Genomic DNA, 11,419 nt, shown 5'->3' on the forward strand with positions numbered 1-11,419 from the left:
TAGGTTTTCCGTGATTTCCCTAAATGGCTTTAGGCAAGTGCGGGGGTGGTTCCTTCGAAAGGGCACGACTGCTCTCCTTCTCCATCCTTCCCTAACCCGAACTTGTGCTCTGTCTCTAATGATCTCGTTGTCGACGGGATGTTAAACACTAATCTCATCTCCTCCAGTAATAAAGCACTCCATCTTCAGGCCACGAGTGGCCCACCGGGACCATCCGACCACCGTGTCATCCTCAGTTGAGGATGCGGATAGGAGGGGTGTGTGGTCAGCACACCGCTCTCCCAGTCGTTATGATGGTTTTCTTTGACCAGAGCCACTACTATTCGGTCAAGTAGCTCCTCAGTTGGCATCACGAGGTTGAGTGCACCCCGAAAAATGGCAACAGCGCATGGTGGCTGGATGGTCACCCATCCAAGTGCTGGCCACGCCCTACAGCGCTTAACTTCGGTGATCTCATGGGAACCGGTGTATCCACTGCGGCAGGGCCGTTGCCTCCTCCATTAATGATGAAGACTAAATGGTTCAAATGGCTCTGAACACTATGGGACTTCTGAGGTCATCAGTCCCCTAGAACTTAGAACTACTTAAACCTAACTTGTAACGCCACACCCATCACTTAGCTGGTTTTGGCGTGTGTTTACCCCAACTAATTGACTAACAGATCAACAGAGAGTGCAAAACTGCCGCAATATCGGATAACGCAAAAAAGTAATATGGCCTGTGACTCCTGATTGAACTGCGGTGGCAGTGTTGACATTAATTTATTCAGAATTGATCACTTTTAATTAAAAAGGGGTGCACATTGATGTTATATTCAGCTATTGAACACCAGATGCAAATGTTGAACATTAAAATTAATTAAGAAAGTGACTAGGGATTTCAACTACTTGATTGAAAACAGTGCAGTCGAATAGCACAAATTTATTTTAACTCCCGACCTTCAATCATCACATTACAAGACTCTCCTATCAGGTAGTGGTAATAAACTGCGTTTGCGTGGAGTAAAGCGCAATAACTCAAAAGTAATTCCTATCGACTGACCCAGGCATAATGCGAAGTGCAAGAAGAATTCTACAATACACGGCCCATGAAACCCTCGTGGAAACTTTGCCGACATGATCCAACAAATTAATCAGTGGCCGGACTGGGCGCAATATCACCGAATACAGCGTGGCGGAGCGGCGTCATTGTGTGGACGTCGGCCGACCTCGTGATGCTGCAAGTCTGCGCCCGTCTATTCACTCCTAGCTATCTTCCTCAGTACATAGCTGAACCAACACTTTCTGTCTCCAAGCTCAATTGTTCCATTTGCTAAGTCCTAAACTGCAGAGATGCTCACTCTTTCTCAGGCAAGCTGAGTAAAGAACGCCACGTCTGCACTCTAGGCAAGCTGGGAACCGAAGACCTCAATGGAGACTTCTCACAGTCCGCTCTTTGCCTCAGTTTCCCCTCCAGCAAAATCACTTATGCCAATTGCAGTGGAAGTCACGTAAATTATGCGTCGCTTCCCAGCGCCGACCAGTGCCTGCTCTGGGAAGTGAACAAATTCCCACAAAATTTCCCTTCCTCTCAACTTCTGTTATTTAGCTGCTCCCAGGCCACCCATCAAGGTTAGCGTCTGCACAACACCAAGTTTCCCGGAATTCTGACTCCCAGGAGAGTACTTCAAATTCCTTGGTCCTACGTTCCCATCGGAGGTCAGCATATTTCATTCTGTCGCTCTTCACCTGATTTTCTTAAGACTCTGCAGACCGTGAATTCAGCATGAAGTTGCTATAGTCACGAACACGCATATTTTGAGGACCGTGAATTCAGCATGAAGTTGCTATAGTCATGAACACGCATATTTTGACCTCTGTTGACCGCTCCACTGTAGCTTTGCGCGGCTTTCTCACATGTTTCACAGAAAACGGGATGACAGACATTTATCAACAGGCGTACAAGTTCTCCGTCTGCTTCCTGGTACACCAGCATGGAGTCGGGCTCAACAACCCACTCACTGTCACTCATCTTAAGGCAGCTGGAGGTCGCGCCCCGTTTCCGCTTTCTCAGAGCTTGAGCCGCCCTAAGCTGCCTATTGTCGCTTCCCTTAGCCGCTCCCCCGGCGGCCACGGTCAATTCTGAGTACTTCTCTGAGGTAAACCAGCCTCCAGTAAATCGACGTGTTTCCACAAAGTTTTCATGTCGTGTGAATTACTTTAAAACCATCACCCGACATTAATTGTTCCAATACATCCATACTATACCCTTTACAAGATGCATTGTGCCTTGTCAGTCATTTTTGTTCAGCCCTACTGTTCGCTCAACGTGAGTTAGGTGATCTTTAATGACTTCATGTAAGGGTCATAGTTCTTGCCATCTTACAAACTAACCTAAGGACATAACACACATCCATGCCTGAGGCAGGATTCAAACCTGCGATCGTAGCGGTCGCGCGGTTCCAGACTGTAGCACCTAGACCCACTCGATCACTCTGGCCGGCTGATGAAGACTGCGCTGAAGTTTAAGAGAATCGTTAGAAAGAGACAATACTTGAACTGAGGCATGATGACGTGCATTTGAAGTTCTCTGATTGTGTAGATACCGGGATAATATCGTACTACGCAGTTTCGTTGAAGAGGAATGGACATTCCTAAAAACGGCAATCATAGACGTTTGACAGACGAATATACTTACAAGGAATATCTGCGAAGAAGCCTTAGCTCACAGAAGAAATACTTCACTTGATCTATGAAGAAAGGCAGTACAATAATATTTAGAAAATGAAAGGGACACAACAATGTAAGTCACTTAGATATGAAACCAGTAGGAAGCGCAGGGAAAGTAAAACGAAACGGTTGCAGGAAAAATTTAAGGAAATAGTAAAGGAAATGATCGTTGGAAAGACAGATTCGGCATGCAAAAATGCACGAAACAAATTTCGTTGAAATGGAAATTGGAAATTTGTGGTAAGGTCTTGCGGGACCAAACTTCTGAGGTCATCGGTCCCTAAGCTTGATGATGATGAGTCCCATACTTCTTTACAGAGCGTAGGGGAACGACGCGGGAGACCCGCGCCGCCTTACTAGGCAAGGTCCTAGTGGAGGTGGTTTTCCATTGCCTTCCTCCGACCGTAATGGGGATGAATGATGATGATGAAGACGACACAACAACACCCAGTCATCTCGAGGCAGGAAAAATCCCTAACCCCGCCGGGAATCAACCCGGGACCTCGTACTAGGGAAGCGAGAACGCTACCGCGAGACCACGAGCTGCGGACCTCCCTAAGCTTACACACTACTTAATCTAACTTAAACTAACTTACACTAAGGACGACGCACGCACACACACGCACACACACACACACACACACACACACACACACACACACACATACACATGCCAGAGGGAGGACTCCAACCTCCGACGGGGGGAAGCCGCGTGGAACGTAACAAGACGCCTCAGACCGCACGGATACCCCGCGCGGCCCCATTGAAATGAAAGCGTCGTCGACATTAATAGTGAAGAGGGAATTCTACTATTAAAAGCGGCCGCGCACGCGTGTACGTGTTGTGTGTGTGTGTGTGTGTGAGAGAGAGAGAGAGAGAGAGAGAGAACAGATAGGTGAAAAGACTACTCCGACAGCCTCTACGAGTCTGGAGGGCTACCATGGCTCAATTAGCTTTACAACTCATGCGTACTAGTTACGGACCAGAATAGGATTAAGAAGCAAGGAGAAGAAAACTGAGGAGGTGTTCGATGACAAACTGTTTGGCTTTACACATGGCAAGGCACCAGAAATACGGGTCTGACATCTCACTTGGAAGACAGACTTAAGAAAAAGACTGTCACTTTGACAGGGTTTGAAGCCCCAGAAGAAAACGTTCGAGAAAGTGAAACTGACTAGCGGAAAATGGACAGTATGTGATATGTACGAAAACCAAGAAAGAGGGAACATTAAGAATGGAGGAACAATGTAGATGTGCGTGGATTAAAAAGTAGGTACGACAGGAAAGGATTTCTTCTCTTCTACTTTTCAACCTATATGCCGAAGACGCAATTAAGAAAGTAGAACAAAGGTTGGAAACCGTGTTAAAACTCATGGTGGAAGGATAGTCTTTGATTACATTGCTATCCTCATAGAAAGCGAGGAAGAAAGCAATACGGGATGTTGCTGAGAACGAATAATGTACTGATCATAGAAATTGGACTGAGAGTAAACCAAAGAAAGACGAAAGTATTGAGAAGCAATTGAAATGGGATTAGAGACAAACTTAAGGTAAAAACTGGGGAACACAGACGAACTGGAGAAATTATGCTACCTTAACGGTCGAAGCTAGGAGGACATAAGAAGCAGACTAGCACAGGTAAAGAGGGCATTCCTCAGAATTAGAAGTCTGCTAGTATCAGACATAGGTCTTAATAAACGAAAACATTTCTAAGAATTGTCTGGAGCCGAGCATTGTATAGAAACAATCATGGAATGTAGTAAAACTAGAACAGAAGAGGATCGAACCGTTTAAAATATGGTTTAATGGAAGTATGTTGAAAATTATTCCTGCTACGCCATCGCAGCTCAGCGTTCAGCATGGGACCAATTTGGTAAATCAACACTAAAATGTTTGTTTTGGATGCACATAAACTTTAAGTTACGAGTACATGTTATATCAAGAAACTATAATGAATTGCTCACAGAAGTTTCAAAATGTCAACACTAAAATGTTTGTTTTGGATGCACATAAACTTTAAGTTACGAGTACATGTTATATCAAGAAACTATAATGAATTGCTCACAGAAGTTTCAAAATGTAACAGGCAAAAAAAAAAAAAATAAATAAATAAATAAATAAATAATAGTAAAAAAATAGTATTGGCGTGTTTCACAAAGCAGGAAAAATAGTTGCTCTCCATCTTAACAATACAAATGTTGACATATTTTCTGTTCTTATGTATCAGTTCAGCAATGGCGATCTAGTACCCTCACGATGAAACGGTTAGTTATACAGAAACGTATGGTCGCTGTACGAAGTGTCGAAGAGCAAAATTTTGTCAGATGTCAAAATATTGTAGAGAATATGGAGTCATCACTCCGGATACACGTCTCAGAATATGTGTTCTGTCAGTCAAGTTGGTAAAACCTCACAATCAGCAGGTAGGTATGAAATGTAAAAGAAAGTCTAATGTAGGTCAGAGAACGATGTAAAGTCACATTATGGAGGATGAGATGTGGCTATCACTGACGTTCATCGACGGAGGCGGTGAAAATTAAAACCAATGATTATTCATAGAAGTGTCAAGACACAGAGTGAAAAATATATATACTCATGTACTCCTGCGTGCGAGGCAAAAGAACTGATAGTGGTTACGGGTATCAGACATATATGGCAGATAAAAATGGAAAGAATATCCATCTGTTGAAAGGGTTTATTGATGTTCGACTCGACTTATAAAAGATTCGGAGACAAATCTTATAGATGTGTCTGTAAAGTGCATTACAATCTGAGACACTGGAGGAAGAAGTCTGCCCATGTAAGCTTTGAACTTATGACTGTAGCCTTAACGTTCGTTCTGTAGAGAAGATAGCCTCATTAGGTCAGTCAAACCGGTTCTAATTATAATGTTCTGAGCCATCGTTATGCAGTAGTCAATTCTTCAGCTGGAAGCCCCACCCCGTGGATATTTGATAGAGGTAACTTTTTTTCGCTCTTTTTTGACATGAGCCACTGATTTGTGTGCTCCAGGAGTCACGGTATGATTGCAAGCGAAACCCCGGAAAAACAAGCACCGAAGCCAAGGGCAAAGCACAGAGACGTTGACAACAACTTCCCCTTTAGGGTGTCAGGAACTCTAATGGTTGAATTTATTTCAATATAATACATTTCGATTATCTTCGGCAACACTGTATGCTGTGTTAACCAGAGGCGGGTAAATCGAAAGTTGTGTTTAAGGAAAGGAGAGACGATAATGGGAATAACTGCTCATTCCAAGACAAACGCCTTCACCAGTAATTCCGATAAAAAGAAAATCCGGGAAAGATAGATCTTATCTAATTAAAATGGTGTTGTTGTTGTTGTGGTCTTCAGTCCTGAGACTGGTTTGATGCAGCTCTCCATGCTACTCTATCCTGTGCAAGCTTTTTCATCTCCCAGTACCCACTGCAACCTACATCCTTCTGAATCTGCTTAGTGTATTCATCTCTTGGTCTCCCTCTACGATTTTTACCCTCCACGCTGCCCTCCAATACTAAATTGGTGATCCCTTGATGCCTCAGAACATGTCCTACCAACCGATCCCTTCTTCTGGTCAAGTTGTGCCACAAACTTCTCTTCTCCCCAATCCTATTCAATACTTCTTCATTAGTTATGTGATCTACCCATCTAATCTTCAGCATTCTTCTATAGCACCACATTTCGAAAGCTTCTATTCTCTTCTTGTCCAAACTATTTATCGTCCATGTTTCACTTCCATACATGGCTACACTCCATACGAATACTTTCAGAAATGACTTCCTGACACTTAAATCAATACTGGATGTTAACAAATTTCTCTTCTTCAGACACGCTTTCCTAGCCATTGCCAGCCTACATTTTATATCCTCCCTACTTCGACCATCATCAGTTATTTTGCTCCCCAAATAGCAGAACTCCTTTACTACTTTAAGTGCCTCATTTCCTAATCTAATTCCCTCAGCATCACCCGACTTAATTAGACTACATTCCATTATCCTTGTTTTGCTTTTGTTGATGTTCATTTTATATCCTCCTTTCAAGACACTGTCCATTCCATTCAACTGCTCTTCCAAGTCCTTTGCTGTCTCTGGCAGAATTACAATGTCATCGGCGAACCTCAAAGTTTTTATTTCTTCTCCATGAATTTTAATACCTACTCCGAATTTTTCTTTTGTTTCCTTTACTGCTTGCTCAATATACAGATTGAACAACATCGGGGAGAGGCTAAAACCCTGTCTTACTCCCTTCCCAACCACTGCTTCCCTTTCATGTCCCTCAACTCTTATAACTGCCATCTGGTTTCTGTACAAATTGTAAATAGCCTTTCGCTCCCTGTATTTTACCCCTGCCACCTTTAGAATTTGAAAGAGAGTATTCCAGTCAACATTGTCAAAAGCTTTCTCTAAGTCTACAAATGCTAGAAACGTAGGTTTGCCTTTCCTTAATCTTTCTTCTAAGATAAGTCGTAAGCTCAGTATTGCCTCACGTGTTCCAGTGTTTCTACGGAATCCAAACTGATCTTCCCCGAGGTTGGCTTCTACTAGTTTTTCCATTCGTCTGTAAAGAATTCGTGTTAGTATTTTGCAGCTGTGACTTATTAAGCTGATAGTTCGGTAATTTTCACATCTGTCATCACCTGCTTTCTTTGGGATTGGAATTATTATATTCTTCTTGAAGTCTGAGGGTATTTCGCCTGTTTCATACATCTTGCTCACCAGATGGTAGAGTTTTGTCAGGACTGGCTCTCCCACGGCCGTCAGTAGTTCCAATGGAATATTGTCTACTCCGGGGGCCTTGTTTCGACTCAGGTCTTTCAGTGCTCTGTCAAACTCTTCACCCAGTATCACATCTCCCATTTCATCTTCATCTACATCCTCTTCCATTTCCATAATATTGTCCTCAAGTACATCGCCCTTGTATAGACCCTCTACATACTCCTTCCACCTTTCTGCTTTCCCTTCTTTGCTTAGAACTGGGTTTCCATCTGAGCTCTTGATATTCATACAAGTCGTTCTCTTATCTCCAAAGGTCTCTTTAATTTTCCTGTAGGCGGTATCTATCTTACCCCTAGTGAGATAGGCCTCTACATCCTTACATTTGTCCTCTAGCCATCCCTGCTTAGCCATTTTGCACTTCCTGTCGATCTCATTTTTGAGACGTTTGTATTCCTTTTTGCCTGTTTCACTTACTGCATTTTTATATTTTCTCCTTTCATCAACTAAATTCAATATTTCTTCTGTTACCCAAGGATTTCTACTAGCCCTCGTCTTTTTACCTACTTGATCCTCTGCTGCCTTCACTACTTCATCCCTCAAAGCTACCCATTCTTCTTCTACTGTATTTATTTCCCCCATTCCTGTCAATTGCTCCCTTATGCTCTCCCTGAATCTCTGTACAACCTCTGGTTCTTTTAGTTTATCCAGGTCCCATCTCCTTAAATTCCCACCTTTTTGCAGTTTCTTCAGTTTTAATCTACAGGTCATAACCAATAGATTGTGGTCAGAGTTCACATCTGCCCCTGGAAATGTCTTACAATTTAAAACCTGGTTCCTAAATCTCTGTCTTACCATTATATAATCTATCTGATACCTTTTAGTATCTCCAGGGTTCTTCCATGTATACAACCTTCTTTCATGATTCTTAAACCAAGTGTTAGTTATGATTATGTTGTGCTCTGTGCAAAATTCTACAAGGCGGCTACCTCTTTCATTTCTGTCCCCCAATCCATATTCACCTACTATGTTTCCTTCTCTCCCTTTTCCTACACTCGAATTCCAGTCACCCATGACTATTAAATTTTCGTCTCCCTGCACAATCTGAATAATTTCTTTTATTTCATCATACATTTCTTCAATTTCTTCGTCATCTGCAGAGCTAGTTGGCATATAAACTTGTACTACTGTAGTAGGCGTGGGCTTCGTATCTATCTTGGCCACAATAATGCGTTCACTATGCTGTTTGTAGTAGATTACCCGCATTCCTATTTTCCTATTCATTATTAAACCTACTCCTGCATTACCCCTATTTGATTTTGTGTTTATAACCCTGTAGTCACCTGACCAGAAGTCTTGTTCCTCCTGCCACCGAACTTCAGTAATTCCCACTATATCTAACTTCAACCTATCCATTTCCCTTTTTAAATTTTCTAACCTACCTGCCCGATTAAGGGATCTGACATTCCACGCTCCGATCCGTAGAACGCCAGTTTTCTTTCTCCTGATAACGACATCCTCTTGAGTAGTCCCCACCCGGAGATCCGAATGGGGGACTATTTTACCTCCGGAATATTTTACCCAAGAGGACGCCATCATCATGTAATCATACAGTAAAGCTGCATGCCCTCGGGAAAAATTACGGCTGTAGTTTCCCCTTGCTTTCAGCCGTTCGCAGTACCAGCACAGCAAGGCCGTTTTGGTTATTGTTACAAGGCCAGATCAGTCAATCATCCAGACTGTTGCCCTTGCAACTACTGAAAAGGCTGCTGCCCCTCTTCAGGAACCACACGTTTGTCTGGTCTCTCAACAGATACCCCTCCGTTGTGGTTGCACCTACGGTACGGCTATCTGTATCGCTGAGGCACGCAAGCCTCCCCACCAACGGCAAGGTCCATGGTTCATGGGAGGGGGGGGGGGAAATGGTGTAATGTGCATTAATAATAAAAAATAGACTACGCTCAAAAACTGACAACTCAGGTAATGAGCAACTCAAAACTGTATGTGATTGGTATTCTTCTGTAAACAATAGTGCGTGTTTCACAGTCTGAAGAAGCAATTTTCCGAGTACAGGAAAATAATAAGAAAAATAGAAGAGAAAGAAGTGCTTACAAGTAACTGAAAAATACATATTACTGCTTACAAAAATACTGGGACTTTCAGATAGTGTGGGTCGGTATTGCACAAGGAAATTCACAGATGCAGAGAAGTTTATTAGTTTTAGCCAACCAGATACCGTACAAGAAGTCTGTCAGCGAAAATGAAGGCCCGAAGTGTTCTTAGGTAAGATATTTAAAGATGCGAAGTCCATTGAAACATTACGTAAATAGATCTAAACTACACTTTCTGATACGTTGCTTTGAGAATATCTGCCTAGAATGTAACAGAAAGAGAAGGGAATCAGCTATAAAATTACATACGAAAAAGAGGTTTATGTACACGTAACGTTACACAAACGCAAGATGCAGTGCTTGTCCTCTCTTCTCGTTTCTTCTGTTGCTTAATGTTCTCCAATCAAATGACAAGAAGTCAACTTTATGGATCCTTGTTTCAGGTGCTGCTGTTAGTTCCTTCGACACGTGGAGCATATCTAGATCTTACAGATGAAGTTTAACAGGGCAGTTGCGTTTCTTACAGTATGTGTCACGTCGGAAGGAGCTCAGTTACGAGCCGTTCTGCACGTCCCCCTCTGCTGATCCTTAGCAGCCTCTGAGACCTACTCTTCCTCGCTTCCCTCCCTGCATAGAGGCGCCTTCCTACGTCACACGCCCTGTAGTTTTACATGATAGTAACTGACCAGGCTACTAAAATTCCATTTTCTTAAACAGATATGCGGATGGATAGTTTCTAGATCAGACACAGGTCACGTGTGGAACCTGGCAATGTCAGAGTGCTAAGTAACAATTAATTCACACATGAGGCGCTATTCGTCTTACGACATAAATCTTCTAATTTATGTTATACTTTACTAAAATATTTTCTCGGTCGGAATACAGGTGAATACGCCCTATACGAAAAGCAACCCTCATGAAACTTTACAAATCAATTCTTGATCACTCAGATATTGTTACCCTATTACATGTTTCCTCCGAACTGTATATCTGCACCGTAAAGGAAAATTTACTTTTGCACATAATGCAGATATGTGTATGGACCACCTATGGGAAGAAATACATAATTTAAAGACGTGGTGGCCTTTGTATGGAAATTTCTCATATTACGTGGAATCTGACTTATGGGATGTGGAACGTAATATCAGTAAAGAGTGTACGGTATACTGGTGCAAGGTTTCACTGATGACGCAAATGTATTAACCCGATGTAGGACCCCTGTTCTGGTAACAACTGAGTCAAAAATGGCGAAAAGAAAAGTGTTACTGGAGAAATCTGCCAGTGCACGATGAGATGCTACGAATTGTTATACACTCTAAGGAAAGAAAAGTGACGCACCATGTGGCGATTATCCTAATGGGACGGAAATCAGTAGATGTGATGCACATGTACAGACAAACAAATGATTACAATTTCATGAAAAAATATTAGAGAAAAAGAGTTCACAGATTCAGGAAGTCAATAAGGTATAGATTTAACTGTGGCCCTTATGCAAGCAATTATTCGGCTTGGCATTAAAGTTGTTGGATGCCCTCCTGAGGGACGACGTGCCAAATTCTGTTCAATTGGCGCGTTAGAGCGTCAAATTTTCAAGATGGTTGGAACGGCCTGCCCATAATTCTCCAAATGTGCTCAACTGGATCTGGCGACCTCGCTCGTCAAGGTAGGATTTCGCAAACACGAAGACACGCAGTAGAAACGCTCGCCGTGAGCTGGCGGGCATTATCTTGGTGAAATGTAAGCCCAGGATGGCTTACCATGGAGGGCAACAACACGCGACATAACATATCGTCGATGTACCAGCGAGCTGTAAGGGGACTTCGGATGACAACCAAAGGGATCCTGCTATGAAAAGAAATGCCACCTCAGACCGTGACTTCTAGTTGAC

The 11,419-nt window shown here is 42.8% G+C and overlaps 1 pseudogene; it reads right to left on the reverse strand.

The window, feature by feature from the left end:
• Nucleotides 1-376: 376 nt before the first annotated feature.
• LOC126459538 (5S ribosomal RNA) lies at nt 377-493 on the reverse strand (annotated as a pseudogene).
• Between the last annotated feature and the right edge of the window lie 10,926 nt (nt 494-11,419).

This window comes from Schistocerca serialis, chromosome 2 (genome assembly GCF_023864345.2).
Source record: "Schistocerca serialis cubense isolate TAMUIC-IGC-003099 chromosome 2, iqSchSeri2.2, whole genome shotgun sequence".
Lineage (NCBI taxonomy): Eukaryota > Metazoa > Arthropoda > Insecta > Orthoptera > Acrididae > Schistocerca > Schistocerca serialis.